We start from the raw sequence: 24,019 nt of genomic DNA, 5'->3' as shown, positions 1-24,019 counted from the left end.
GGAAATTTTAATATTTTCCTGGAGGATTAGCGTAGGCTTTTCATGGGAAACATATCTCAAATGGAGATGGAAAAATATCTCTGAATACAGTACCAATCAAGTATGACAATTAACTAACAAACAACATCACTCAAAATGTGGCCCTTCTTACTACATAGTTCTGTAGAGTAGCAGTACATAGGCAAATTTATTGCATTTTGGCATGACAGCGTGGAAGGGTAAGCTCAAGGAAACAAAAGGAAAGTAATAAGTTCCAATAAAATACAAAAGGTTCTGTTAGCATCAGTGCACACTAAGAAAAGGCAATTAAATAGATCATAATAGTAATGCCAGGTTATGAATTAGCTTTCAGTATGTCAAGTAGGCTAAATGAAGTAATTTTTACATGAGCAAAAGCTAACCATGATATTAAATAATTGGGAAAATGAATAAACTCAAAATAAACTGACAAAATGAGTGTAACCCTAAATATTTAGTCTGGGTAGCCATCAGCAAAATATCATACCATTTATAAAGAAATGGAAAGATCTGAAAAATTATGTTAAATGAAAAAAGTTGGCTCAGAAAGACAAAAGATGGGTATTTTCCCTGATGCACATATGCTAGATTTAGCTTATAAATTTATGAGTAAATAAATTGGAAGTATCAAAGTATATAAACATGTATTAACTAAAATATAGTGCAATTAAGGGATAACTCTAATAATATAATTTCTTAAAAGTCACAGTCAAAATTCAGCAAAATAAAGCACCAGAAAACAGGTACTTAAAAGACATGAATGGGGTCAAGGGGAAAGGCGTACATGAATGAAGAGGAGAAGAGAGGGAGGAGGCAATTAAGAATCTAATGTACAACTACAAAATTAAGAAGAGTGAGGGGAGGGGTGAGTAGGGGAGGGATGAGTGAGAACACTGAAAGATGCGCTGTATTTATCAACTGCTTTGTTAAATGGAAATACCTTGGTACAATTACTTAAGGATTGTCCATTTAAAAACAACAACCAAAATGAAATATATTGAAGACATCTACAGGTTTAAACTTTAGCAGAATTTGGAAGAAATAAATGTCTTAGTAAGAAATAACTGATGGTAAAGGAAATGAAAAAATAACAAAAACTTAGAAAAATTTAATCCCAGTGGGTTGATATTGGTTTCTCATTCATGCTTCAAGGTATCTCAGCTCAGTTTTTTTTTCTTTCATTTTTTTCTTTTTTTTTTTATTGTCTGGTAATGTATAGAGGGGTTACAGTTGCATTTGTCGGGTAGTAGGTGCATTACTTCTTGCACATTGATACCCCTTCTCATGTTGTTATCCCCATTTCCCTCCCCACCCACTCCCAATCATCTTATTTCCTCCCTTCCCTTTCCTATTTCAAATAAACAAACGTATATACAATATACCAGGTAACAAAGTCAGATGCAGTAACAATATGAGATTAACCAAAGGACAACAAAAGAGAAGAGAAATAACATCGTACATTCGGATCAACAATCACAAAAGATAAAGAAAGCTCTTGTTTCCATATCCTAGTCATCCTTTCATTTAGTCTCATCCTATATGACCTTATGTACCTAGGTTTTGTCGACTCAGTTTTGTAAGTGATCTGGAAAGCCAATTTACAGCAGCCATCTCTCAATGAGTTGGGTAGAAATACACAAGGTTCTCATGTTAGCTCAGTGCATTAACATCCCCAACCTATGTTCGGCAGAGTTTTCTGTGATGGTATCTTTGTTTTCCTGTTAGATTTGAAACCTCTTGAAGCCAGGATTCTAGCTTCTCTGGTACAGTGTTTTGCAAGTAGTAAACAGTTTGTAGAGATTTCTCAAGACAAGTAGATGCAGGTGAATTTTTACTGAGACAAGCTTCCTAAGAGAGCATGGTCTCTTTGTTGAGAGGAGAGATGCTGACACAAAGAATCAAAGGCTCTCATGGCCCTGGCAATGACTAAGAAAAACACACAATCACAGGTATGCCCAACAATGAGGTGTGAAAATTGCCATCGCAAAGACAGTTTATGATAGTATACAAAGTTTTTTAAGTGGATAAATAGGAATATGGTGGGAGAGAAGTGGAAACCAACAAGAGAGAGACAAACTGAAACTTCCTGTGGAGGTAGATGTTCAGGAAAGTATTGACAGATACAGTAAAAAGTGATGGTTTAAGAAAAGAAATAATGAAAGATGATTCCCCCACCATTCCATGTCTCAGAAAAGAAGGAAATAATCAACTATGAGAATGTACGAGAAGAAAAATATACAAAAAGTCAAGGAGAACAGAGGTGAATAAAAAATGTTCTAAAGATGTTACATTAAATATTTATTATGATTTTTCTAGCTAGGAGGTAGAAAACTCATTCCAGCTAAATTAATCTATCATTCCCTTGGATCATGGCAGCAGCCCCCAAAAGAGATTTTTTTTAACACAAAGGATATAGGTATATACAAAGACAATCCAGGTTCCTTATTAATTTTAACAGGCTGTGTTTTTATATCAAAGAATACACTTTTCCCCACCAAATGTATCTAATTTTTATGATAATCCTGTGAGAGAGCTATTATCACTATTTCACAATTGAGGAAATGCACGCTCATGGGAGGGAATATATGATTTACATCCCAGCATTCAGACATTTCTTAATGACAGAATGAAGTTCAAATCCAGATGCTTTAAGTTTAGCATGTATCTCACTATCCTAATGTTTGGCTGTGATAAATGTCTATTGATTGGTAAGAGCTAGTTAGAAAAATAATTAGTGCTTTGCTGATTTTTTTTCCTTGTAGAAATTTAGTTCACAAATCCTTTTCTTTCACCTGACTGGAAAAAGATATCTTTCTTTTCTTTTAAGAAATCAAATCAGAATGCAGGAATATTTTGAGAAATATTCCATAAAAGAGTGAGATATACAGGGAAAACAGTGTAAATAATAGTAACAACATGGGATTTAACAGACACAGCTTACTTTGTGTCCCAGAGTTGCTGCCAAGGTTTTCTGAGTCTCAAGTCATTGGCTATCTCTAATGCTTCCTCACCTTCACTGGTAGAGGAGAGTCTGTGTGAAGAGTTTGGCAGAGTTTGTAACTCAATACTCCAGAAATATAGAATACCATGAATGTGTTAGTCTTTGTTAAGCAGGGAGAGAGATGGTTACAATAAGCTGAGTCCTGGGTCCATACCCTTTGAAGTGCCAGATAATTTTCCAAAAAATTATTTAAGAGATTGAAATAACGGTTGTTTTGGTTTTTTTTTTTGCCAGTCCTGGGCTTGAGCTCAGGGCCTGAGCACTGTCCTTGGACTTTCTCAAGGTTAGAGCTCTACCACTTGAGCCTCAGCACCACTTCCAGCTTTTTTTTTCTATGTATGTGGTACCGAGGAATCGAACCCGGGTCTTCGTGCATGCAAGGCAAGCACTCTACCACTAGGCCAAACTCCCGGCTGAAATAAGTTTTTTAAATATTTTTATTGTGATTAATAGAGGGGTTACATTATATTCACCAGATAGAAGGTGCATAACTTCACAAACATTGATACCCTTTCTCATGACATGGTCCCCATTTCCCTCCCATCCTCCCCCCACTTATCTTGATTTCCCCCCTTCCCTATCCAATTTCAAATAACCAATTAAGCACATATAAAATATATCAGACAACAAGGTGAACTATTGTAACAATATGAGATAACCAAGGGATGGCAAAAGAGATGAGAGATAACATAGTGCATTAAATAATTTTTTTCTGGGACATCCTCTAGGAGCTCTGGAGATAGAGGACTGAATAATACTCCAGGGAATATACAAAGCACACACCTGAGGACCAAACATAGGTCCTTACCCTCGCCAGGTAAATGCTCAGCCACTGAGCTAGAGTCCTGGCCAGCAAAGCACCTTTCCTGTCATCTGTTTATCCAGTGGTGAGGAGCTGGGCTGATCGTGTCATTTGGCTGTGATGAATGATGCTGCTGGCATACAGTACTTCTGTTACATGCTGACTTACCTTCCTTTGTGGATGTGCTTTGGGGGGGGGGTAAAACAGGAATGTATGCATGGTAGTTGTGAGTTTTTAACTTTCAAGGGACTTCCATGCAGTTCTTCTTAAAAGCAGAACCACAGGACAGTGAAGAGCCAGCTTTTCAACAATAAAGCTATCAGGTAAGTGACATTTCTGAAAAATTGTGATGTTTTGTTCTTCCTGAGCATCCTGGGAATATCTTCCAGAGACTCCCTCCCACCCTCGTGACTGCTGTATGCACACAAAGTTACAAGAGGATGGCATGGGCAGAAGGATTCGTATTTTCCTCTTCACTTTGTCACCACTTCCTGGGCAGGGCGTCTTCTTTGCCTGGAGGTAGTGGGCATAGAACTCTGTCTTGGCTTCAGCTTCTCCATGAGGAAGTAAAAATGACCGTAAGATTTTAGGAAGGACCACAAACACATCTCAGCTTTTGCTTGGCTTTCTTTCAGGGCCAGTGGTCTATCAGACAAGTGTATTCTTCCCTGTTCTGAGTTTGTCTTTGAGAGGTCCGCCTGGGATGGAGACATCTCCATTCTCAAGGACATCTAGGATAAGAGATCTCTGCATGTGCCTTTATTATCTAGGTAGACCTCTTTCTCCCTTGGGGTAGATAGACATAGGAAGAAGCTGATTTTGGATCCATTTTTGGTAGTGAGCAAGCAAAGATTTTCTTCTCTGAGGATGGCTTGGAATTTGGCATGGGTAGAATATGATGAACAATCTCAGAGAAATCTCAGAGGAAGGGAACACGGGAGAAATATTGCATCCTTAAACTAGGCATTAATGTAAAACCAAAAGCAAAGTGATAGAATTTTCTTTAGGAGTTAATAACAACGGTCAATTATTGACTAATAATTGTTAAAATCTTAGGCTTGTATGATAGTTTCATTTTTAAGTTTTTGAAGAAAGTATACTCTTTCATTTTTGGCTATATAATTTACATTCTAAGCAACACTGTATAAGAATTCCTTTTTCCACATCCTAACCAGTATTTCTTTAGAATTAACTTTGGATTATAGTTTTTGTAATTGAGGTGAGATAGTGCTGTATTATTTTGATTTACATTTCCCTGATAGCTAATGATATTGAATAATTGTTTTCTTATTGGCTATTTGTAGCTCTTCTTTTGGTTAGTTTATATATACTCAGTGGAGTATTATTGAACCATAAAGAAGAAGCAGATCATGTCATTTGCAACAGTATCAATGGAACTGGAGGACATTGTGTTAAGCAAAAAAATAGATAAGTAGTGATGTTCTCTCTCTTAAGTGGAAACTGAAATACTTAATTACCTGAAAGTAGGAAAGTGGTTAACTAGAATTGGGGATGGAAGGGGTGGTGGGGGGAAGTAGATATTGTATGCACATATGGAAATATCACACCACACCCAATTAATTTGTATTATAAGCATGTCAATTACAAACCTAAAATCGAACCTCAGGCTCATTAATCTTCCCCAAATCTGCAAAGTAGGATTGACTACTCTTCTTATTCTCCAGATGAAGAAATCTCTCTGATTTTTAATTCTCCAGTAACTAGGTAATTGTAGATGTAACTTTTATTCCTTGATGAACGTGGCTTTCAGCCTCAACTGTTTTCTGCCCTTAAGTCACCTTACCTCTCTAGCTCAGGCCTTCTCTCTCTCTCTCTTTCCCTGCCCCCTCCCCTTTCCCTCTCCTCTCCCTCCTCTCTCACAAACTTTCAGAAGCAAATGCTAAACTCAGCTCACCAAACCAATATGAGAGCTGTGTCTCTCTTCGCCACAGTAGTTAACACAATAATCAACATAAAATTGTTTATCTTTGTCTGCACCGTCCTGATTAAAAATCCATAGAGCTATGTGAACACTGAAACAGCACTTCTGTGATTAGGTTGATTGGTATTTACGGTCCTTCATGAGACATAACACAGTCATTTGTGCAAACCATGGGCATATCCTCAACCAAAGCTGTCATGGAGCCAAGTGCAAATTATGGGGGGGGGGTGGGACAGCGCCATGAAACACGGCTTCCTACATCATCAGTGGGATTTCAAGAGCTGCCAGGAATTGAATGTGTGCATACACAACGGCCATTTGCTTCTATTTGAGATCTCTCTGAGTGTACCCGAGACAGTTTTGTTTTACTCTGTGTTTTGAAATGATCATCGATTCCCATGTATGTGGGAAGAAAGCACAGAGATGCCATGGACTCAACCCAGCTTTCCTCCATGATTGATTCAATGCAGCTCAGCAACACTGTAATGTAAGGGTCCCTGACATCAACAATGCCACTCACTATCTTGCTCAGGGAACCCCAGTTTTGCTTGTAGTCATGTGGTGTGTGTGTGTGTGTGTGTGTGTGTGTGTGTGTGTGTGTGTGTGTGTGTTCAGTTATGGCATTTTTCCCCACATATCAAGTGTGCATTGCCATAGCACAATTTGTTGTCCCAGCTATCCTCAACTTACCTGCCCTTTTCCAGACTCTTCTTCCCGTCTTAACCCTTAGAAACTACAACATGCTTCCATTTCTATAACTGTTTCCATTCGAGAACATTGTATACAAAAACTTAGTACTTTACATGTTGGACATGGGTATTTTTTTTCATGAAATATGATGGTCTGGAGGTTTCCTTGAGTTGTTGCATACATTAAGAATGATTCTCTTTTATTTGGCTGAGAGTTATTTCATAATTTGCATGGAATGCAAGTTGGTTTAACCATTCACTCACAGGAAGGCATCCATTTCTAGATTGTTTTTCTGTCATGAATAAAAATGACACATACTTTGTGCATGGGATTATTTTTATAGCCTTGTGCTTTATTTTCTGAAGTGAAAGAGAGAGAGAGAGAGAAAGAGAACCATTATTGCGCCTTTGATAAATACATGCACAGTTTTGTAAGAAACCAATGCCTTCCTTTTTGGGATGTCCATGCTGCTTTATGTTTCTCCCATGAGGCCTGGCTCACCAGTCTTCCCTCACTGCTGCTGGGGTTTGGTATTGCCCCTGTGACTGAGGAGTATTTGGCTCCATGTGGAGTCGGGGTGATACTGTGTTTTGATTTTACCGTGCATTTTTCTCCTGGAAGATTAATTGACCATCTCTTTCTGTGGCCATGGGCCATCCATGAATCCTCTTTGGTGAAATATTTGCTGATAGTGTTTGCTTCTTTTCCAATTTCTTACCTTTACAGTTTGAGAGTACTTAGTATTTATCTTTCTATGTTATTCACGTGGTTTGAAACTATTTACTACCAGTCTTCAGTTTGTTTTCCGTAAACAGGATAATATGGAGTTCATCAAGCTCATTGTCAAGACTTTCTTTTGTTACTTGAATTGGGTTTGGTGGAGTCAAGGGGGAGGAGGTAGATGAATGAAGAAGAGTTGGGGAATGCAGTCAAGAATTCCAAGTGTGTTCTATGAAACTACAAAGAGAGAAGGGGTTGGTAGGGGAGAGATGGTTGAGAATGTTGAAAAGGGCCTCACTGATCAACCTGCATTATATTCACAAACTGCTTTGTTATATGGTAAATCCTTTGTACAATTACTTGATGATGGTGGTAATGGTAATAATGATAATTCCCTTTTTTGTGTTTTCCATATAATCCCTTCATGTCCTGAAGCGATTACTTTGGTGTGGGGCTCTTATGTAAATGGGAATAAGAACTCAGTTTTAGGTTGCTCTAAAATGCTTAGAGAATACTTAGGATGCCTCACTGTGAACAGATAAATGATTTGTACTATGCACTTTCATTTCTTTTTATTGTTTATATTCCCTAGCATAAATCTTCAGCCAGTTTATGTTGATTACCTGTGAATATTAATTTCAAGCCATGGCAAGTTATTAGAATAGCCAATAATTCTGAAGACAGGTGTAAATCTTTACTGAAGTATGTAATCAAGATTGTCCATGGTATTAATTTTACTTCTTTAATAGTTTTTTTTGTGTGCCAGTAGTGTCTAAAAATGGAGCATTAATTCAACCATCATACACATCTTTGAAATGTGTGCGCTTATTTCTTAGATTTAAAGACAAAGAGGAAGTAATGGTGTGCTAGAACAAAACAGCACATCCTATCTTGAGATCTTTCATAATTTATTTTAAAAAATCAGTACAGGAATGTGATGTCCAGGATTTTTGTCATCTTGATCGATTTTTGCTTGTGGCAGGATCACAGGTGCACTGTCAATTTAGAAGATAAGTTTGAAAAATTCTAATGAGAAGGAGAAATAGCAAACATTCATGAAAGTGGCTCATCCTCTGATCTACTGCACCAGAATTATTGGCAAAACTGCAATGTGTAAGTTCCACCACTTTCTGTTGTGTGTGTTTTTGCTTACCTGTACTTTGTCAATAAATGATTGATTTTCAGAGAGGCAGGTGTGGTTTACCCTCATCATCAAAACTACTGTTATCATCACCACAGGTATCTCATCTCATCCTGGTCGACCCCCCAATCAAATGATGATCATGGTGCCATTCTAAGATAAGACAAAATGAATATATTTTGTCTATATTAGAGTATGTGATCAATGAATAGAAGCTATTATTCTTGTAAACAGTAAACAGTGATGGGATTTTTGGATTAAAATAAAAGGATAAGAATCGAGTAAATAGCTCATTTTTAAACAATGAGGAGATGTCACTAAGGGCACAAACACTCATCTTCTCTGAAACAGGGGATGAGAGCTCCACTAACCTCTGAAACAGAAGAAGGGCCTGAAGGGAAAATGAGCTGGGGAGAGGGGCTGGGTCATGTCATCCCAGAGCAAAATCATCTCTTCTGGGTTGTCAATCATTTAACGCTGCTGCTTAAAAATTTCTTTATTGATGAGACTTGAACGTTTACAATATTTCATAATGAGCGAAACAGTGATTTATGATCTCACAATGAAGGTAGCTGATTTTGGGATCTGCCTGGGTTTGGATAGCTGTGTCATTGAGGTCCCCTTTTGAGACAGAGTATACCATAGAGAGCATGATAAACGGTGAGCTGGGCTGGAATGTGACCTCCTGCCTCAGTGAATGCTCTCCAGTATCTTCAAAGTAGCTCTGACTTTCCAATTTTAATTTTCCTTCCACTTAGGCTGTATCCGGCAGCATTCAACAAGTGGTGTCATTGGTTCTCATCTGTAGCGTCTTTCGTGTTTTAAATATGTTTGTTTTTCATAAGGAAGAGTTTGTACAAATTCAACAGGGCGGTTTATGAAACCAGTGCGTACTAACCAATGTCACCCTTTCCACACTCTCGCCCACCCCACCCAAGCCATCTCTTCTCCCCCTTTTAATTTGTAGGTTACATATTGAATTTTTTGCCATTTAATCATCATATGCATACAATATGCCTTCATCTGTGTTACCTTTCAGCATTTTCATCCCTCTTCGACTCATCCCTTCTCTCATTTTTCCCAATTCTCTAATGTATACAATCTATTCCACTCACTTCCCCAACTCATTTGTCTATTCTCCCCTAGTCCCCTACCTCACTTGCAACTACCCATATCCTGGTACTTATTTTATTGAGATTTGACTTAGTCTTTCTAAAGAATTCTACTATTTGTGCTGTCCATAGAACCTATTATACTTCATTTCATACCATTCATTGTGTTTGTGATTACAGGTACATTCTTGCTCCTACAAATGAGGAAAATCATGCAACCTGTGTTTTTTTTTTCCTCTAGGATTGGCTTGTTTCACTGAATATAATTTTTTCCAAGTCTTTCTGTTTCCCTATGAAGGGTACAATATCTTTCTGATGGATGACTAGAATTCCATTGTGTTTCTATACGTGTTCTCGATCCATTTGTCCCTTGAGGGGCATCTGGGCTGAACCCATATCTTGGCTGTGGTAAAATTGCTGCCATAACCAAGGTTACGCTGGTGCCTTTGGTGTATCCTTGTTTGTGCTCTATTGGAGAAATGCCAGGGAGTGGGATAAAGTTTCTGCATAACAAAGGACATAACTAACAAGCTAACCAGAAAGATCACAGAATGGGAGATTTGTACCAGCTATATCAGACAAAGACAATATCTAAAATATAGATATCAAAAGATTAAACACTCAAAATATAAACCCAGGACACAACAACCCAATTAATAAATGGGCTAATGACTTAGTCCACCTCATCTCAGTTAGAATTTCCATTATCAAGAAAACTAACAATAATAACAAATGCTGGCCCAGATGTGGCCAAAAGAGAACATTATTATGTTGTTATTGGGAATGTGACTATGTTTAATGACTCCAGAAAGCAGTATGGAGGTTCCTCAAAATGTCTGTTGCTTCCTCTATCCAGCCATCGCAGGAATGCGGCCAGTTATTAAAGTCATGTTGCGAACCAAATGAGTTGAAAGATGTTGGCAGTACCGCAATGTGAACTGATAATGACCTTTCATTTTCGTCATTTTCTTTATAGCGTATGACCGCCATCCTTACTTTCCATTGCCAGCCTTACTTCATTCCTCATTTGCATTTTCCTCCTCTGTTTCCCCACATTACTCTATGTCTTACCCTGTAATACTTATGATGGTGTAATCTACTCTTTCCAATGTCACTGGATCATGAGTTCCTTCAGAGTAAAAAGTAAGCATATAGCTCATGTGATATTTATCTTTATGTTTCCATTGGTACATTAAAACAGCACGATAAATCATCCAGAGACTCAATGAGCACACTGCATGCATCCTAGGTGTACTTCACAAAATTATCCTCCTGTGGTCCGGAGAACTTGGTCAGTTATCACCCAACAATCAGTGAAAAGAGACAGCTGGCTTCATCCCTTCAGGCGAACATGCTATTCACTGTCAAATCTGAGATGACTTTGAAATGGGAGCTCATCAACCAGGACAAATTCACCCATGGATTCTTGTGGGTAAACAGGCAGGACACCAACTCACAGTAAAGTCCCATCTAATGAGAAAGGGTGTGGAGAAGAGGACAGCTAACTCAGCCACCTTTCTTTGGATGACTCTGAGAGCTAACTCTAGACAACTTGGGTGAAAGCGGATCCGTTGGGAATAAACAGTTAAGAGCTCAATAGGAGACAACCTGGAAGAACACTCCAATGCAAACAAGAGGAGAAACCAGGGATAATGCAGCCCCGAGCAGCCTTGTCCTGGTGTGTCATTGCTATTTAAGCTGCCACCCTCCCCCCCGCCCTGCTTTTTTTCTTAGTCTACAAGTTATGACAGCCAGCCTGCTTGGCTTCACAACTCAGGTTTTCCTTCTTCTTCCATGAAAGCTGCCCACAGGACTGGCCCCTCAGTATACTTCACCTATGAGAAAAATGCAAATTGGCACGCCAAGGTTGCTTGTCGGTAATTCTCTTATCTTCCCCCTTCTCTTTGTGTTCCTCCTGTATCTACAATCCACTTCTCTAATTGTGGGCAACAGAAACCTTGTTTAACTCCATTTGCCTTATTTGCAAGCTTCCTGCAGAGTTTCGGGTTTATTTCTCAGTCACACTTTATTCTGCGTCACTAAGACTGTTTTCACAACCCCAACTGTCTGGAACAACTAATAAAGTTCTCACGAGTCAATAATTTGAACACGAGCCTATTTTTATATCATTGGATTGCTTACAGTAGTTAAATAGATATCGATTGAATATATATATATATATATAACATGTAGAAAATATATAGTATAATATAGTGGTTGACTATATATAAAGCTTTAGGGTCTGACCTTTAACAAAAGAACAAGTGCTTTTCTCTAAAGAAAAGTTTAATACCTTTATTAAATTGAAGATATTACCATTGAAATATTAACTGCATATATTTCCTGCCCCATCAATGAATTTTTTGTGTCATCACCTGATTATATTTCAGAATAAATATACTTGATTAAGTTAAAATGCACAAATGAGAAGTAAAATTATGTAAATGTTGTTTCACTTATTTTTTTAAAGAAGATATTCTTCATGGAAATGTAGGAGTGGATATTATATCTAATCATATTGTGTCATGGAACTATGTGTTTACAATATATTAGAAAGGTAGATTATGTAAATCATTTGAAAGACACAGGAAATTGTAGATTATTTATCAGCCAGAAAATTAAGGAGCTAGTAAAATGTTGAATAGGTTATTCTTGAAATGTGGACTCTTATATACTTACTGTATTTAGAATGACTGTTCACATCAGAGTGTATATGTTTGATGTAGACAGAATGAGGACATTCTTATACAGTTGTGCACATTTATTTATTTATTTATTTATTTATTTTGCTATTTCTGGGGCTTAAACTCTGGGCCTGGGTGTTGTCCCCGAGCCACAGCATGACTTTGGGATTTCTCTGTGAATAACTGGAGATAAGAGTCTCCTGGACTTTCCTGCCTGAACTGACTTCAAACTACAATCCTCACATCAGCTGTCTGATTAGCCAGATTAGCAGTGCGAGCCACCAATGCCTGGCCAGTGTAAATTTTAAGCACAGAAACAGCCCGTTTTCAGTGTTACCTGTGATCATTCTCCTAAACGTCCTGCATGACTTTTCTTTAAAATGATTGGCCTTACTCTTGGAGATAGTTCTTCTGTTAAATGGAAGAACATTTGTTCACGGAGCAAAAATATATGAGCAAGTAAACTTCTGCTGAGTTCTGACTTTCCCAGCGTTTGTCCTTGTGGAGGGCTGTGCTTTTCTTTGTGCTTTGCACATTTCGCCTTGATGTGTAAGTAGCCAGCTGGAAGGATGGACAGGCGGGAGAGGAGCCAACTCTGTCAACCCTGTTCTCGGGTTATTCTCTCTGGGATATTAACACTCACTTGAAAGATGAGTTGGATTGCCTGGAGAATTAAGAACCATGAGCAGACTATTGTGTGAGAGTGGAGGCTAGGCAACTAGATATATCGCAAGGGCAGCCAGGAAGCTGCCAAGAAAGAGGGGAGTGATGATGGAGAGACTCCCTTTTCTCTGGTCGACCATTCTCTACCCTGAGCATTCCAATAGTGATCAAAAGGGTTTTCAAAGGCATGACTTCCTAGCCAGAATAGCCATAGACAACTTCCACACCTCTCCCTGCAGGAAGTGAGTGTGGAGTCACCCCAAGCTCTGCTGTCCTCAGGACTCTGGGTACCATGGGTACAGTTATAGGACATTATGGAACAAGAGCGGATTGGGATGCTATCTCCTAAAGCCTGATGGGACTGGTTAACAATACCCCCCTTTTATACATCCATGTTTAAAGACCATCTAAGTGATTAAACAAAACCAGAAAGATATAGAACATAAAATCATTTGATATGGATAAAATTGCAAAAGAATATATCTTGTTAATCAAGAGTATGAGTCATATAATTCACTTCCAAATAGAATGAGCTTATCCACACAGTCTTATGAACTGGCTTCCTTGACCAATATGGCTTGTCATGTCTGTCTTTAAGAAAAATGACATAAAGGGACAGAGTCAAATAAATATGTACTGCCCAATTGCATCTGGTTTATATAGCCACAGCCAACGGGGCAGAGCTGATTTTGCCAGGTTCCAGTGGGGTTCATTCTTTAGGTAATGCTGAGTTATTCTTGTGGAGAGTCTTTCTCTGGGCAAAGAGAAGGACAAAAATGACTCCCCAGCAAGAGCTAATTTTTTGACTGGAAAAATTCACGAGTGTAGTCATTTGAGTGTGGAGAAGACTGATTCATTTTTTTTTCATATTCCCCATGTTGAAATCTAAAAGCTGGGGAGATACAAAACACATGAAACACACAGGGCTAGTGTCCTATTCCAGAAGTTTGCAGCCCAGTGAGAATGACCCCACACGTAGGAGGATTTAGGTAACAAACAACATATGACTATTGCTCATTTGAAGAAGCTAAGGGAGGGAGGCTGAGGGATTCAAAGGAAGTGACAGCCTCAGGGAAGCGAGGCTTCCTGGAGCCAGACTCTTCAAAGTAGACCCGGAAGAATGGGAGATCTTGAAAGAAGGAGGTGCAGAATGAAGGGGTTCCATGTGCCTGCAAATGCAGGAATCTCTGTACACGTGTGTGCGTGTGTGTGTGTGCGTGTGTGTGTGCGTGTGTGTGTGTGTGTGTGGTGTGTGTGTGTGTGTGTGTGTGCATGCGCGCGTGTGTGTGTGTGTGTGTGTGTGTGTGTGTGTGTGTGTGTGTGTGTGTATGCACCTGCCCGTGAACAGCTATGAGCACAACATACAGAGATTCCAGGAGGGCTGTCCTGGCTGTGCTGAATGGTTATCTTGGTAGGAAAGAGGGGACCGTGCTGGACTTGGGCTTCTGCTGCCATGTTTTCCTATTGCTGTGGGGTGAGTGCCCCTCGCTGCTGGGCTGGACTATCTGAGGACACTCTTCCTCTTGCTTTCCTTCCAGGCTGGAGAATATCCTATAGCTCTGATGATGCTAACCATGAGCTGAGGGCTTTTGTTTTGAGCCCAGCTGAACCAAAGGACCAGTCTATTAACAACAAGGTAGCAGTGAGTCACCAAAGTGTGGTCAAGAAGAGAAGCAGGCAATGTATGCTGTGACAGGTGTTGGGCTGAATCCAAAGGGTGTCTCCACACTGCCACAGCGATAGGAAAAGAGACAGGGGAAGACAGAGGGTTGTGTCTGCAAGAAATGGAAAAAGATTCTTCGGAGATGGAAGGATTAGTGCAAAATCCAGTCTGTCTCGCTGGCGTCAGGAGATAACAGAGGCAGGTTGAGACCGAGTGGGATTTTCCTATAGACACACCACAGTTCAAAGTTTAGATTCTTTTCGCACTGCTTCAACATCTCATAACCCTGTTTTGAGCGCTCTTCACATGTATCAAGAAGTTGCCTGAGATAGATAAACCCCGAAGCACTCATCTGCTTGTGATTCTTGTTGATTCAGTGGTTGTTGCCAGGAAACATGGTTTTTGAGGAAGAAAATGTTAATAGGGATAATCTAAGAAAGAGGAAAAGTCTTATTTTAACCCACCCACATATTGGATAAGCTATGATAAAGTATGCATAGCGGTCTGAAGACCTATGATGAAGTTATTAAATTAGTCCATAGGAGAACCTTGCTATTGCTAAGCACTGGCTATTAAAATATCATAAAAGCTGATTTTGCTATAATATAATGTGAAAGATGAGATAAAACTTTATGCAACATAGGCAGATACACATGAGCAAGTAAAACCACCCTTCAAAATTAATGCTTGGCTTAAATTTCAACAGGACAGGAATAGAGGAACACTGTATTTATTTACTTATCTGAGGTATTTTTTGAAAACATATTTCAGATTCCTTTAGGGAAGAATAGTATGAGCCGAAATAAGCTTCACCTTTGTACCAGGGCTTCCGGAAATCAAATGACATTGTCAGTCATTCAAAATGAACTGAGTTGTTCAAGGATCGAGTCAATCTGATGCTCTCAGTCCTATTTCCTGGTAACTTTGATGTTATACCTGTGGATAATGATGATGATGATGACGATGATGATGACAATGATATGCGTAGTTCAACTCATATTTATTAAACAAACGATGTAGACAGCATCTCTTGGGCTCATACAAACTGGCTGGGCTCCAAGGGTTTTATACTTGAAAAGTCTTCTCATCATTTGTGTGAATACAGTGCCTAGAAGACGAATATACTGTGATTTCAGAGGCTGTGATTGTTCACTTAAAAAGTTCCAGTGCTTATGCTCTTGACCAAATGATAGCATTACAACTACAGCACGTTTTTATCATGTAGATAAGAGTTTTTTTCCCATGTGTATCATTACTCTGAGCCACTTGTTCCTACAATTGTTAGAAAGACTGCATGCTGCACCGAGGTTCTGAGCCGTCCTGAGAAGTTTAGAGCAGAGTCGAGTTGTACTGAATTAAACTAGAATGTCTAAAGTATGTATTTTGGTGAGTTCGGAGTGGAGCAGAAAATAAGTGACATGGTGTAGATAAGAGAAAGACTTTGCCATTTGTGATGTGATAGTTTAAGATGCTTGAAGATCACAGGTCCACCAAATTAGTGTTCATTGTGTTTGAATAACCTATGGTGCCAGGGAATATATAAATAATAAACCTGTAGAAGTGTTTTTTATATTTATTGTAAACCTTTTTGAAAGGGTTTGTGTATTCCATCTTACATAAAAAGGGCCTGTTGTCTCAACCAACAAACATTTATTGAAAGTTTACTATGTGTCTAGAATTACTTTGAGCCCAGAATACACAGTAGCAAACAAGTCCATGTAAATCTTGACTTTCAACAAATTCAATTTTTAGTGACAAGAGACAGACAGAAAGGAATGGTGTAGATAAACAAGCAATGAAGAACCTAGAGTTTGTGTGGCTGTGTGGATTGGCTATTTGGTAAAGCCAATTAAGGAGAGGTACAAATGAGAATAAGTCAGTAATGCAGACACCAGGCAGGCAGTGAGTTTTTCAGACATATTTAATAATACTTTCAGAGAAAGCCACAGAGGAAGAAGAAATCTTAGGTACTTAACAAGTGTGCCTGACGTAATCTTGGGCACAGACATTGACAAGTGGGTTAAGGACAGAATGGCACCCCTCAAGGTTTGGGGTTCTATTCTGAATCCAGTGATGGACTACCATTGGAAGAGTTAAGTGAAAAGAAAAACAAACCAACAGTTGGATGTATTATCCACAGCTAAAATATTGGGGGTTCAACATAAGATGTTTGAAAGGGCAATGATATCCAGACCACATCAAATCCTTGTTTGTAATTTGTTTTTATTTATTTATTTTGGTGCTGGTCCTTGGGTTTGAACTCAGGACTTGGGAACTGTCCCTGAGGTTACCACTCTACCACTTGAGCCACAGCCCTACTTCTGGCTTTGTTTTTTGATAGTTAATTGGAGATAAGAGTCTCATGGGCTTTTCTTTCTCAAGCTGGCTTGGAGCCTTGGTTCTCAGATCTCAGCCTCCTACCTGCTCGGATTACAGGTGTGATACCCAACACCTTGTTAATACTTATTAAGAACTGCAACATGCAAAGCAGAACACAGAAGTAAATGTGGAGAGTGCGTGTCATACAAGCCTATACCTGTGGCTCTCGGTGATGCAGAAAGTCCCAGACTGATGATAGGAAAATGGGTAGTCGAAAGAAGGAAAGGTGTCAACTCACCTTTGAATGCCCAACCTCACAGCCAGAAGAGCAGGAAAGTCCTGCACACTGGTCCTTTCCTAGAGAGAAAACCAGGAGAATGTTTCCATTTATTTTTCATTTTTGAAAAAAAATGTAGAACTTGAGGTAGAAAAAATTGATGGATATTTTCAATATACTGATGGGGAAAGAGTGCACGGGCAGATGGAGCCTTTCCTTTCCAAGAGGAAGGTCATTTTCATTTTTTTCTTTATTTTTTATTGTGATTAATAGAAGGGTTACATTATATTCACCAGATAGAAGGTGCATTACTTCACAAACCCTTTCTTATGACATGGTCCCCATTTCCCTCCCACCCTCCCCTGGCTTGTCTTAATTTCCCCCTTCCCTATCCAATTTCAAATAACCAATTAAGCACATATAAAATATATCAGATAACAAGGTGAAATACTGTAACAATATGAGATAACCAAGAGACGGCAAAAGAGATGAGAAATAACATAGTACATTAAGGACACCAATCACTCATTATATGGCTTCTGTTTCCTTCTCCTGGAGGTCCTTACATTTAGTGTCATACTATTTGGCCTAATGTCTCTTGATTTTGTTCTGTTGTAAATCTCGAGCAAGGTCATTTTCAATGATGAAAGGGGAAACGACTTACTTGAAGTACTTTGCGGGGAAACAGAGGCAGAAAATCAGATTGTCATAGTTTTTCTCATAAATTGTCCTAGAGAGGGTTAGAATTAGAAAAAACAGTTACACTCAATAAAAGGCTTCTTTTCTAATTTTATAAAGAATAAATATTAGTCTATATTATGCTGATTAGAGTAATCCAAAAATCACAGGAAAACTGATTGTGTAGGTAAAGAAGTTGAAGTCCCCGAGAAGTTACTTCTGAAGTTGACTGCAATATTCTTATAACAGGGAATTTAAAGATGTCTATAATTGTGATCCAACATTAGTATACAGGTCCCAAGGGAGAAGGCCAATGAGCAAATGTTAGGCCACATGTGTGCCATGTACACTTCTATCCTTTCTAGTATTTGAGTCATTTATAAACAAAATAGCACTTTCTCATTTTAAGTTAAAGTGTCTAGTGAGAGAAGATTTTGTGCCTTTAGGAAATTCATTTTGACACAAATAAGACAGGTGGATTGGAGATGCAAGGTCTGTGGTATTTTTTTCTTTTTTCTTTTTCTTTTCTTTTCTTTTTTTGCCAGTCCTGTGGCTTAAACTCAGAGACTGAGCACTGTCCTTGGGCTTTTCCTCAAGGCTATCCTTCTACCACTTGAGCCACAGTACCACTTCTGGCTTTTTTCTATGTATGTGGTATTGAGGAATAGAACCTGGGTTTTCGAGCATGCTAGACAAGCACTCTACCACTGGGCCAAACTCCCAGCCCCAAGGCCAATTGTCTTCTTATAAATGAAGGAGGAGGAGGAAGAGGGGGGAGGCGCAGGAGGAAGAAGGGCCCTTTTAGGAACAGGGATGTTTCACTTTCATGTGCTCAGTTGCACAGCTTAGATTATTCTCATGAGTTCTAATAACACACATCTGGCTTCCTCTTTCTGTGCCTTTTGAAATTTTTGAGCCTGTGGATCAAATGTAATTGCTACATTTCAATTATCATCTTCATATACCAGAGAGTTTGAGATGTCTTAAGGCCACTTAGGATAACTCCTCACTTTCCCCATTGATGGAAATGAGCCCACTGAATTAAAGAAAAGGTCTTCGTGACTAAGCCAAGAGGACACCCATTTCTCTGAGACTTCCATCCAGTTTGCATAAACCCCACTTTATTTGTGGATTTATTACATGAGGTTTTGACCAAGTGTGGTCCAAAATAGATACAAAAATCAAAAAAGGGATTTCAAAAGCACATGAGCTTATTTTAAATGACAGAAAATTTTAGGCTGGTTCAAGCACGGCATATCTCTAAGAGGAAATGGGGGTGCCTTAGAGGGGAATGAGTGACATAGCCACAGAACTGCACTGAAGTTGATGCATCCCGAGCATTTACAATGCATCTCCAAGGGCACAGGTACAGCCTTGAAGCCACACACCTCTCTTACAGGGGACTTCTTACCACCCAGCCTGTCCTGCATATGCGGTGTGCTCCAGCAATGTTATTGAATGTTGGGGTGTTCGTGCTGACGTCATCATCCAGTGGTTGGATGCTGACATCATTGAAGGCTTCACATTTCTGCTGCCCTTCAGCTCTGAGAATACCCCCAGTCCATTGAGAAAAGGCTCTTCCCTTCCCTATCTGAAACCCAGCTATGCATTCGAATATGCAGTATTCCTGAGAGTAGAAGCTGGAGCTGAGCCTGGATTGTGTAATAATAGATCATCTAGAAACATTTGCATATTGCATATTTTCATGTCTGCCTACTTGACACAGTTTGTTGTTGGTCACACTCATGGTACTTTTTGTTGTTGGGCATGTGCAGAGAACAAACAAACAGAAGAGAGAATCAAGGTGAACCCCCTCTCTTGCTTCTGCTCTCGTAGTGTAAGAATCTCTTGCACGGCCCAAGTATTACCACACTTTTAAACATATTTTTGCCACACTATTTTTTTTAAAGCAAAGAAATCTTCATTCTTTATTTTATAAATTACTTATTCACAAAGCACTAAAAGAGAGTAAATACAATTAGAAGAAGCCACCCATAGGATGGATAAATAATCATAAGAATTAATGGGAAAAAATGGTTTCCATAAGATTGTTTCAGCAAGTGTTTTGTACACAATTAAGGCAACTTAAAAAGGGGAGTTTAAACAAAGAAGGCTTGACTAGCCTGCATGAAGCCCTGGGTTCGATTCCTCCATACTACATACACAAAAAAGCACCTGGAAGTGGTGCTATGGCTCAAAGGAGTAGAGGTCTAGGCTTGAGAAAGCCCAAAGATCGTGCCTAGGCCCTGAGTTCAAGCCCCAGGACTAGCAAAAAAATCATTTTATAGCTACAATTTCTTTGCTTAAACTCCCCTTTCTTAGTATTTGTCAAGGCACCAGTGGCTCATGCCTGTAATCCTACCGAGGCTGAGATCTGAGGATCACGGTTCAAAGCCAGCCCAGCCAGTCTGTGAGAAGAGACTCTTATCTCCAGTTAACCACCAGGAAACAGGAAGTCATGCTGTGGCTGAAGTTCTAGAGTGCTAGGCTTGAGCTAAAGAGCTCGGGGATAGCACACAGGCCCACAAACACAAACACAAACAAAACAAAACAAAAAACAACAACAAAAAAATCAAAACATTTGTGGCTAATAACCTCCCACATTGGATAAGAGATGTAAGTCTACAAACTTACATAGCTGAATACATACACAGGAGAAATTAACTTATGCCTGGTTTATAAGAGTCAAACTTCTGTTCACAAAAACCAAAGAAAATATCTAGGAATCAGGATTAAAAAAATACTGAAGCAATAGAAAAACAAACAAACATGACCAGGAGTTTACAACCTCACAAAAAATATGACCAGAAGTTCACAACATTACATAGACTTTAAGATCACAGAATAAATGTTACCTTGGATGTGTGTGTGTCTTTGGTTACATATCATAAAATACAAAAATTTACATGATATATCATACAGGACCAGCAGTGTCAAATTTTAAAAACTCATTAATATTCATATTTAAGATTACTCATTTATAATTTGGCAATAAGTTAAAATAAAGTTAGACTTGATGACAATGAGTATATAAATTATAATAACTTTTAAATTGCTAATGGTAATGTATTTTATTAAAAATTATCATACAATGCTAATTTGTTTATTTGAAATTATGTTTCTAAATCAGACTTGTTGGCTTTTTTCTGTAAGAACATGCTCAGGTGGCTGGGATCTGAGAATGGAAATTAAAAGCTAGCATATATTATCTCCAATAAATAAGCTATGTTTCAAGTGGTAGAATGCCAACCTTGAACAGGAAAAAACTAAAGGACAGTACCTAGGCCTTGAATTCAAGCCCCAGGCTGTACACATACACATGCATGCATGCATGTGCACACCCATACCCCACAAATTACATTTCTAGGTGTTTTCCTTAATCTAAAACAATAGAAAAAAATTCACATTATTTTGCTTATACAACTATCTCTGTTAAAATATTACCTGGTATACTGAAAACCTGGAAACATGTGATGAAATAGTTCACATGACTTTTTAGCCATTCAAATTATATTCTTAGATAATGTTACAGAAAATATTATACAATATCAGGGCTGGGAGTGTGTCCTAATGGTAGAGTGCTTGCCTAACATGCATGAAGCTCTGGGCTGGAATCCTTGGTACAACATACATAGAAAAAGCTGGAAGTGGTGTTGTAGCTCAAGTGGTAGCCTTGGGAAAGCCCAAGAACAGTGCTCAGACCCTGAGTTCAAGCCTCAGGCCTGGTAAATATATATATATATATATATATATATATATATATATATATATAGTCACTTTATTCCAAATACGTGTATTTGTTTCATAGAAATTTTTGCTCTTTGTTATATAAATATAACTAAAGTATAATAAAATAATAAATGGTATGCCTATTTCACCAAATTCTCAATGCAATTTGTTTATCAGAACTAAGTAGATTTTATTTCTATAGTGTGGCCTGATGATGTTCCCCATATTTAGCACTAGCAATTGCTTGTGTTAGACAGAAAGTGAATCAGAAGCAATGACGCAGCCTTGAAGATTATTCAGCTGAGGAATTTTGGGGGTTGAAGCAGAATCATGCTGGGAGATGGAGAACGCCTGTAATCCCAGCTACTCAGGAGACTGAGATATGAGGACTGTGATTCTAAGCAAGCCTGGAAACTCAATGAGATTCTTATTTCCTGTTGGCCAGCCAATTGCCACACTATTTTTCAGAAAAGCTTTTGTGTTGGGTGGTGAATTTTTCTGTCAAAAATAGCCTTAAGCGCGGTGATAAAGCTCTGCCCTCTGCTTCTAAGCTCAGTAGCATGCATTCTGTCATACAGAAAAAATACCTGTCATACACAGGTTCGGCTCAGAATGCAGTTTGATGGTCCTGGCTGGGAGTTCAGTGAACAGCAATTTCATGTATTTACATGAGGTGAGATTATGTGTTCATCCGTTGACAAAAATGTGAATGGAGGCTTTCAGAAACTTAACCTCGGCTTGTGCCCTAGGCCCAAGATGCATTATTCACACAACAATTTCCTATTCATGGCAACTTTTTAGAACATAATTACCAAGAATTAGCAGGATGGCTCTGCTGCTGACTGGTTTTGAGAGGGGAAAAAAAGTGAAGGTTCACACAAAGTAAATGGTGAAGTTTTTACTGCCTAATGGCGGTTAAATATAGTGCTAAAGTAGTTAAGATAAAGAGTTTTGAGGCCTGTAAAGTTTCTTGATTTAGGAATTTCAAATGAGGGGTTGTGATAGTCCACTGGCTTAAGCCTCTATACCCTTTACTGAAGGAAATTGTGTGATTAGTGGATTTGGCGGGGTCATCTATATAGAAATGCTTCATTTTTTTGGAAGCTTATCATTAGTCACTTAAAAATACCCTGGAGAATGTAATGTAACCCTTCTATTAATTACAATAAAACATATGAAAAAAATACCCTTCCAACTATTTCTATCCTACAAGTGAACAACATGCATAATTTTGGTCATGCGAAAGGTTTCAACTGAGTGCTGTCCACTTATCACAAACTCTAAGATAGTAAGGAATGAATTATAAAAGCTTTACCGATACTAACACTTATTTTTCTGTGTTAATGGGGGGTGGGCAGCACTCACACAGATAAGTGAGATCCATAGACAGCGAAATCTCACCTAAATTAAGAGCTACATCTTCCCTCTCCATCAGAACTTAAAAAAAAAAACACAGCAGCTAATGAGCATCGATGGGTTGATTTAGATTGTACCTCCTGTCTCTAAATCCCAATCCCACAGGGACAGAGAAGAACAGAAATGACCCAGATCTGCTGGCAGAACTGGGAAAGTTCTTCAGCTCAGCAGCCTTGGGATGCACGAGCTCTGAGCGAGGAAGAGCTGTCTGTACAACCGAAAGCTGGAAACATAGGCCTATAGGATTTAAAAAAATAAAATAACCTATGCAAAAGATGAGTCAAAATTTTAGAATGATATGGTTACCAATAATATGCATGAGTATTTGCTGGTCAAAAGAGCAAGACAAATTTATGTAGTAAATATTTGTTTAGAAGTTAAAATCTAATGCTATCTATTTAAAGGGCATAAATACATTTTTTTCCCAGACCTGGGGCTTGAACTCAGGGCCTGGGCACTGTCCTTAGACACCGTTTTGCTCATGGCTAGCACTCTGCCACTTGAGCCACAGTGCCACTTCTGGCTTGTTCTCTGTATTTGGTTCCAAGGAATTGAACCCAGGGCTTCATGCATGGTAGACTCTACCACTAAGCTATGCTTTCAGTCCCATAAATACATTTTTGAGTGTTGAGTATTAGTAATTTTGGGGGAAGGGATATTGGGGGTTAAAACCAAGCAGGGCTTTTCACTTGCTTGGCAGGCGTACCACCATTTGAACAATGCACCATGCCTTTTCTTCTCTGTTTATTTTTGAGGTAGGAAACCAAATTTTGCAGGGATGGCCTGTATTATAATCCTCTTTTTAGAATTCCAGCCACAGATGGGATGGCATGTGTGCCCCTATTTAGGGGCAGGGAGCAGAATGAGTATAAATTAAAAAAAATGAAATGTCTATTTTGATTGTGAACATAATCTGGTATTTATTCAAACTTTGATAGGCAAATGCCAAACTGCCACAGACATGGAAGTAGCTAAGCTGAGAAGAATAGAAGAATGATAAAAGAACATAAAATGTGTCACCAGATGTGTAAAAATGTTCCTGTGCCCTCAATATGGGAGAAAAAAATTTCTAAATGTAAGAGAGGCCTTCTTTTAAGCAGTATCACTGTAAATCTTGGTTTTCCATGGCAACAGTTGCAGTAACTCTGATGTACCTGCTCGCCC

General features: G+C 38.7%; 1 long non-coding RNA gene across 1 annotated transcript; it reads left to right on the top strand.

Moving 5' to 3' along the window:
- The first annotated feature begins 4,086 nt into the window (after positions 1-4,086).
- On the top strand, positions 4,087-11,512 carry LOC150045858 (uncharacterized). Its single transcript, XR_016532740.1, has 3 exons — positions 4,087-4,144; positions 8,156-8,286; positions 10,628-11,512. It is a non-coding gene; the product is annotated as an uncharacterized LOC150045858 (long non-coding RNA).
- Positions 11,513-24,019: the final 12,507 nt, after the last annotated feature.

This window comes from Megascapheus bottae, chromosome 26 (genome assembly GCF_031878675.1).
Source record: "Megascapheus bottae isolate mThoBot1 chromosome 26, mThoBot2.hap1, whole genome shotgun sequence".
Taxonomy (NCBI): Eukaryota; Metazoa; Chordata; class Mammalia; order Rodentia; family Geomyidae; genus Megascapheus; species Megascapheus bottae.
The sequence above is the reverse complement of the archived record's forward strand: the minus strand, read 5'-3'. Positions and strand labels throughout refer to the sequence as shown.